General features: G+C 40.5%; 1 protein-coding gene across 1 annotated transcript in view; it reads right to left on the minus strand.

Moving 5' to 3' along the window:
• Positions 1–7,576, minus strand: part of LOC119575201 — a 100,424-nt gene that overhangs the window by 28,266 nt on the left and 64,582 nt on the right. The gene's annotated exons all lie outside the window — the stretch shown is intronic.

Below are 7,576 nucleotides of genomic sequence, written 5' to 3' on the forward strand. Positions count from 1 at the left end.
TGGTGTGAAATAATTGCTATTAGTACTTGTTTTTCTTGCTTATGGTGTTATTGTTATCGTTATATAATTATCATAATTATCAAAAGTCATCATCATTAAAGTCATCTTCATTATTAATGTTATCATCATTATCATTACAATCATCATTATCATTACAATCATCATTATCATTACAATCATCATTATCATAATCATCATTATCATAATCATCATCTATATCATCATTACTATTACCTTCACCTTCATTATTATTACCTTCATCATCCTGATCATCACTTTCAACATCACAATCATTATCGTCCTCATTATCAACAATACCTTCATCACCATCAACAGCGTCATTATAATCGTCATCATCATCATCACTTTCTTATCCAATTATTCATTTACCGTATTTGATGATTAGCGATTTAACGGCGAAAAGAAAGAAAAAAAAAGAAAAATGAAAATAGCATAAAAATGACCAATAACTTACAATGACGTTTTATAACAGCCTAATAGTTCTCGCCTCCTGATTATCTATCACAAAAAAAAACGTATAGATTTATATATATTGTTTTTAGATTTGAGACCGCGAATGATTAGCAATATTTCACTGATATTGGAACAGGTGGAATGCCATAATTACCTCCAAAGTTTCATGTTGTAATTTCACATGATCGTTTTATGATATTAATTAGTAGGTTGCGTAAAGAAAATATCGGTAATCACGTAAAGCAAAAACATCATAATACTAATTAAGAGGGAAGGGAAGATGAGGGGGCGGGGGGGGGGTGTCAAATGAAGGCCAATCATGCAATCTGAAGTTAAGATTAGTTTATCGGTAATCAGGCTATGAATGGAGATCAAGTTTAATAATGCCATGTCGAGCATGAGAAATCCATATCAGCTGCTCTGTATTTCATATCAACTTTAAAGATTATTACACAAACTTTGGCATCTTCAACGTGCGAAAGAAGGAGAGAGAGGGCAATAGCGAAGGGGATAGAGAGAGAGAGAGAGAGAGAGAGAGAGAGAGAGAGAGAGAGAGAGAGAGAGAGAGAGAGAGAGAGAGAGAGAGAGAGAAGAGAGAGAGAAAAGAGAGAGGAGAGAGAGAGAGAGAGAGAGAGAGAGAAAAGAGAGAGAGAAAATAAAGATAGAGAAAAAGAGAGAGAGAGAGAGAGAGAGAGGAAGAGAGAGAGAAAAAAGATAGAGAAAGAGAAGAGAGAAAATAAAGGAGAGAGAGAGAGAAGAGAGAGAGTAAGAGGAGGAGAGAGAGAGAGAGAGAGAGAGCGAGAAAGAGAGAGAGAAAGAGAGAGAAGAGAGAAGAGAAGAGAGAGAGGAGAGATTGAGAGAGAGAGAGAGAGAGAGAGAGAGAGAGAGAGAGAGGAGAGAGAGAGAGAGAGAGAGAGAGAGAGGAGAGAGAGAGAGAGAGAGGAGAGAGAAGAGGGGAGAGAGACGAGAGAGAGAGAGAGAGAGAGAGAGAGAGAGAGGAGAGAGAGAGAAGAGAGAGAGAGAGAGAGAGAGAGAGAGAGAGAGAGAGAGAGAGAGAGAGAGAGAGGAGACTTACAGGGCGTAGGGTCATCCTTCCTAATAAATATTTTGGAAAAATAAAAGAACGAATAAATATAATTAATGCTAATCGTCGAGGGAATTTACGTTCTTAAAAGATTGAGGAAAATTGAATAAATGACACGTGTTTCACATTATACGGTATATTGGTAATAAAACTAAGAACATTGTTGTGAAATCTGGTGCTAATTGTAAGAGCTGTAATAATAATAATGATAGTAACATTAATTATAATAACAATAATAAGACTAATGATGATAATAATGATAATGATAATTATAATGATAGACGATGATAATAACGGTAAGATAATAATGATACTGCTAAGAAAGAATAGTAATGATGATAATGATATTACTATCATTATTATTAATAGTAACAAAAATAATGGTGATAATGATCATAATGCAAATAATGATAATGAAGGAAATGATTATATAAATCATTACAATAATGATAACGATGACAACCCCTATATTACTAGTAATGATAATAAGAATAACAACAACGACAGCAGCAGTGATTACTCAGACAACAGAACTGTTAACGGCCGCCCCAAGAAAACGGCCTCAGCCCCACACTCGCACCGGCCAGGCTCCTAAGGATGAATGATTTATTTCCGGCAAACAGCGAGATCCCTTCTGCTGAGGCCTTCCCCTGCCTCTCTTGCCCGGAACGTCGTGGATACTATAAAGCTCAAGTGTGCTTTCAACACACCGATAATTGCATCTTAAAGCACAAAAGCGGTAATAAATGTTCGCTTAAGCGGCTCAGGCGAGTAACTTCATCTGCAAAAACCTGGAGCAGTGTACACACGGTCGTGGTTCAGATTTGAATAATACCGAGCAAGCTGTTTCAATATTCTGGCTCGAGGTGGCGCGTCAACGCGTACAAGATAGTCTCAGAGTGTGGAGTATAATAATAACAATGGTAATAATTTCCCTTCGCTGCGCTTCTAAGAAAAAGAGGGAGAGCTCGTGCGTGGCGAGACGACTTGCTCCACCGTTAGTCGAGTCAGTTTTCCTTTACCTTTCGTTCCGCTCTCCCTTCCCTCCAACCCGCGACACTTGTCAAGATCAGGTCGTCTAAGTCCAAGTGGCATAACGACCGCACCAAACGACCACGACTGCCCGTTGTAGGCAATAAATGGACATCGAGCGAGGCGTCTAGGGCCATTACCTAGTTTGCATAGACACGCGAGGTGCAGCCTCGTCTCTCGGTCGCCCTTGTTCCTCGCCGGGTGATGCCTTCATATTCGCATTAATGCCTTCGAGAATCAAATTTCGCCTTCCTTCACCCGCGATCGCTGGCTGAGTCATTCTTGCTCGCCTTGGCAAGCCTTAAATCACCTGGCGGTGGAGATAATTCTGCATAATCTAGCGATATCTTCTCCCAGCTCAACTCTTTACTGATATTATCATTATCTCGACATTCACATGGGATCGTTATCTTCACATTCGCACAGACAGTTTTAAAAATCTTGTGCAAAAATATGAAGTAACGTTACGCATTTCTCTTAACTGATGAAGAATGAGACGGATACATGCACGAAGAAACCATGAAGGCGACAGCGATGCGGGGAGAGGAAACACAAACGTCTGTGTCTGTGGGACTGAACGCGCTTCTTCCTCGTCCCTTCTTGCGCGAGGATTCGCTCTTGTATTAAACTTTGCCATGGAGATAGAACGGACATAGTCATTGATAAATTCTTCTTTCATATGACGATCTACTGTATTGCACAGACTTTATAATACGAATACCATAATAGCGAATCTTAGGCATCTAATCGGTAATCTCCACCATTCATTCATACGGACATGTCATTAATGAAGTCCGTTATATGTCCGTTGTTACGATCCCCCTGTCTCTGGTTCACCGCCCGGGATGGCTATAAATGCCATGAGCCGCCACATGACTGTCACTTCACGCACCACCATGACGGAGATTGTATTTATTGCCTTTGTCTTTGCAAATATTGGTTTTGTTTTCTTTGTCGTTGCGTTATCTTCCAACACATATATAAAAAGAACCCGCCATCCTTCGCTGCATTCAAATCCTCGAGATAAAACATAACACATCAGACCTGACTTACACTTGTGGACATTTTAATTTCTAGCTTTTATTTCGTCACTGCGACTTTTCATTCGTCACCGAAAAAGGAAAGCGGCGATGCTCGAGAGCGCCATTATGTTATTACAAATGTTAGGCAATAAAGGGTATTTATCATTTTTCTGTTTGTGCGTGTTTGTGTGAGACTTCTCTGGCCACGGTGCCTCAGTAAGTGTCTGAAAGACCGGTAATATAACTATTCTTATATATATATATATATATATAATATATATATATATATATATATATATATATATATATATATATATATATATATATATATATATATATATATATATATATATATATATTCAGGGATCGTTCTCCAACCTCTTCCCCTCTGCTGTAAAGCAGCAGCATAGAACTAGTTGTAAATAGATAACGAATTCAATAAGGTGTACATAAAATATACAGTACAATAAAAGAACGATTTTATTTTGTATTGGTCTTTTTAAATTAGCATTTATATTTACTTATATCTATCTCTCTATTAGCTGTATGCATACATGTATGTATGGATATATATGTACCTCCCTCCCTCCTGACCTCCTCCCGGGACCTGATTCGGCGTTGTTCTTATTGCCTTTCTGCCATTATATTTTTTTCCGAAATCTCTTTTTGTGTCCGTTTCGGTTTTATTTTCGACTGGTAAGGAACTTTTGATGAGTTTTTTTATTGTGGCTGTATTTCCATTTTCCCTATGAGTATATATATATATATATATATATATATATATATATATATATATATATATATATATATATATATATATATATATATATATATTGTGTGTGTGTGTGTGTGTGTGTGTGTGTGTGTGTGTGTGTGTGTGTGTGTTCGAATATTCATATAAAAGCATAAACCCGAGCCGGATCCTCGCGACTGCCGCCGAGAGCATTAGAACCAAACAGGGAGATCAGCTCCGTCATTCACTCAGACACCTTCCCCAATAACACTCGCAGCAGCGGCGTCGTGTTAATCAGAGTGACAAGCGTCCAACACAACACTCATCCTCCCTGGAAGGCCGAGTGGCAGGCCGCGACGAGGCATCTCTCAACTTTTCTTTCCCATTCATCCATGTGTGGGATTTCTCCATAGAAGGCCAGATAATTAGATAAATTAGATAAAACAAAGACGCAAGGCCGGGCAATGTCATGAATTACTCAGTGACGTCCCCTTTACTCCAAGGACTGCAGCCAGATCCTCTGCAGCGCCGCAGAAGATGCTGCAGTACTGAGAGAAGCCTCGGGGCTCATGACGCAGGCCGTTGCCATAACTCCAGAAGGCAATTTCATGGCTAGGTACGCGGGCTGCGGGACCTTCCGTTAAAGACGTGGAGCGACGGCAACTGTAGCGCTGAGTCGCCAGAATAAGAAGCAGACGCCGCCGAAACCTCAGGACCTCCATCAGAGCCTCGAGCGAAGGGGCGGAGGGCGCCGGGCGCGCGCCGTCTCAAGGGGCTGTCCGGTCCGGCTAACGCTCTGCTGGTTAGATGTGAAATGCTTATGCAAATAAGCCAATAAGCAAATAAACGAATCCGTCAGTTAAAAAAAAAAAAAAAATCCGGGATACTCATTACCAAGTGAAAAGTAGATGAATTTAGTCATAATATATAAATACGCATACACGTCACCTCTATCTGTCTCTCTCTCTATCTCCACCCCCCCTCTCTCTCTCGCTGTATCTGCTTCCCTGTCTCTTTGTCTTTCTCTCTGTGTCTGTGCCTTTCTGTATGTCTGTCTGGCTACCTATCTTTCTGTCTGTCTGTTTATCTGTTGGTCTGTCTGTCTGTCTGTCTGTCTGTCTGTCTGTCTTTCTGTCTGTCTGTCTGTCTGTCTGTCTGTCTGTCTGTCTATCTATCTATCTATCTGTCTGACTGTCTTTCTGTCTGTCTGTCTGTCTGTCTGTCTGTCTGTATCTCTCTCTCCTACACACACAAACATCAATACACGTACATATGTACGTTGTGCACATACATATATGTGTATATATATATATTATGTACACATACACACGCATGTATGTATGTATCAGGAACTGCATCCTTCACCACTTTCTGTTCTAAATTATGTATTTTTTTATACGTCACTGATTTATCCATCGGAAGTCGTATAATTGATGAAGTTCATTTTTCAACTTTTGAAATTCATGGGTTCTGATCAATGCTCATAACTGCATTCCATTTTCCATTTTATGACTTTTCATTATCTTTATGCTTTACTAACATACTTCATGCTATTGTAATGAAAGGATTCCGTGTTACGGGTTTAAATCATAATTAATAATGCTGAACCCTACGGGCTTGTGATCCGCATTTCATCACTGAAGCTTCAGTGATGGATGAAAGAATTATTCTCAACTGAAAACACTGGGCAATAGCCATTCCTTTGATCTCCGCCATCTGTAAAGATCAACAGTTATTTTTCTCTGCATTAAATGCCATAATTAATGCAATGTCAGGTGTCCGCCCGCGACTGACTCGTTTGTTTGGCGGATTCTCCTTGTCCGGCGATCGTGTAATATGTCCCGTGTTTAGTAATTCCTTTTTGTGAAGGACTTTTCCCACTCTGTACTGTCGGGTATGACTAATTACGCCATTAAAGATATTTTCGTGTGGAATCTCGCTAGATTTAGCATTTTCCGCCCATGCGTCGCTGACCTATCCTCTGAATTATATATTGCGTCGTCTGGGTGTCTTTTATCATTCTTTCTCATCCACGTTCCGTCTTCCTTTTCTGTCTCACGTTTCTTGTTTTCGTCTTCATCTTCTCCTTTCCCTACTTAATGTTTGCACTTGTTCATACTTCTTCAGTTTCCTCCTCTTCATTTTCCGTCCTCCTTCTCTTCCTCTTCTACCTCCTCGTTTTCCTCCTCCATAGCCCCCCTCCACCCACAGTGGGACTCGGAAGGGAGCCACCCCCGGCGTCAGCCTCCTTGGGAATCAACGACTCCAACGCAGTCTACTCTCTGTCCTCTTTCGGATCTTCCTCCTCTCCTCCTCCTCCTCCCTCCCGTATTTTTTTTATTCTTGCTCCCCCTCCAAATTCCCACCCACTTCCCCCTTCCCCACCTCCCCCTCCTCCCCCACACACTCCCTCTTCTCCCTCCTACTCCCTACTCCCCCCTTCCCCCACAGCAGATCAAAGTGCGTGTTATGACTGCTCATGATTGCCGCTCCCTTCGCTCCCATTTGCCTCCTGGATGTCATTAATTCACGGCGAGAAAACCAGACGCAGCGCTTTTGCAGTGATGGCGATGTCAGTCCCTGGGGCGGCGTTTCAGGTCCCTCCTCTATTACTGCCTTCGATGTTAACATCCTTGTAATATATATATATATATATATATATATATATATAATATATATAGATGATATATATATAATATAGATATATATATAATATATATATATATATGATATATATATATATATCTATATATATTATATATATATATATATATATATATAGATATATATATATATATATATATATATATACACACACACACAAATATATACATATATATACATATATATACATACGTACATATATACTTATAGATAGACATGTATACTTTTTTTTTCAATAGCCGGGCATAGGCCTCTCTCAATTTACTATTGAGAGGTTATTTGGCAGTGCCACCCTTGCCTGATTGGCTACCCTTCCTAATCAACCGCGGTTCGGCGCGCTAACACTTGTGCCACGGCGGCGACTTCCCCTGCGACCTCTGAAGGCGATATGTCGTTTCTCGCCGCGAAATTCGGTTCGAGCGAACAGTCGCAGCGCAGGCATTTTTACGACTGCGCGACGAGGAATTGAACATGGGACCATGAGGTCCAGTGCACTAACCACTGGACCTTCGCGGCTGTCACATACACACACACACACACACACACACACACACACACACACACACA

The sequence above is a fragment of the Penaeus monodon genome, chromosome 7 (assembly GCF_015228065.2).
Source record: "Penaeus monodon isolate SGIC_2016 chromosome 7, NSTDA_Pmon_1, whole genome shotgun sequence".
In the NCBI taxonomy this organism is placed as follows: domain Eukaryota; kingdom Metazoa; phylum Arthropoda; class Malacostraca; order Decapoda; family Penaeidae; genus Penaeus; species Penaeus monodon.